Here is a 482-nt window from a genome sequence, read left to right as displayed (position 1 = left end):
ATCAATCTACTTCAATCTACGAGTATGGCACGAGTCAAACAAACCCAGGCACGTACTCCTTCACCTTCATCATCTTCAACCAGTGAAACCCCTTCACCACCACCCACTCTAACAAAAAGAGTACCCATACCTACACATAAAATTCTTGCCAAAGACAAAGGGAAAACACCCGCTCCTATTCAAGAGAAGCCTAAGAAGCGAAAGGAACCCCCAACGGAAAAACTCATGGCTGATGCCATGAAGGAAATCTCACAAAAGAGGAAGAAGAAACCTGTGTCTTCACCCCCTCCCAAGAAAGTTCCTGCATCCAAGGAAAAAGATGCAGAACCTTCTATACCATCAGACTTTCTGAAGAGAAAAATCCATGAGGGTAGGACTCTGGATTTTGCATACTTTGATACAGACGATTTTACGTTTCAGAACCATATGAGATTTCACGGTCTTGAGAGCTTTCTATCTTCTACACTCGACAGTTATCCACG

Source organism: Cicer arietinum, unplaced genomic scaffold (genome assembly GCF_000331145.2).
Source record: "Cicer arietinum cultivar CDC Frontier isolate Library 1 unplaced genomic scaffold, Cicar.CDCFrontier_v2.0 Ca_scaffold_5784_v2.0, whole genome shotgun sequence".
Classification (NCBI taxonomy): domain Eukaryota; kingdom Viridiplantae; phylum Streptophyta; class Magnoliopsida; order Fabales; family Fabaceae; genus Cicer; species Cicer arietinum.
Note: the sequence above shows the minus strand (reverse complement) of the source record.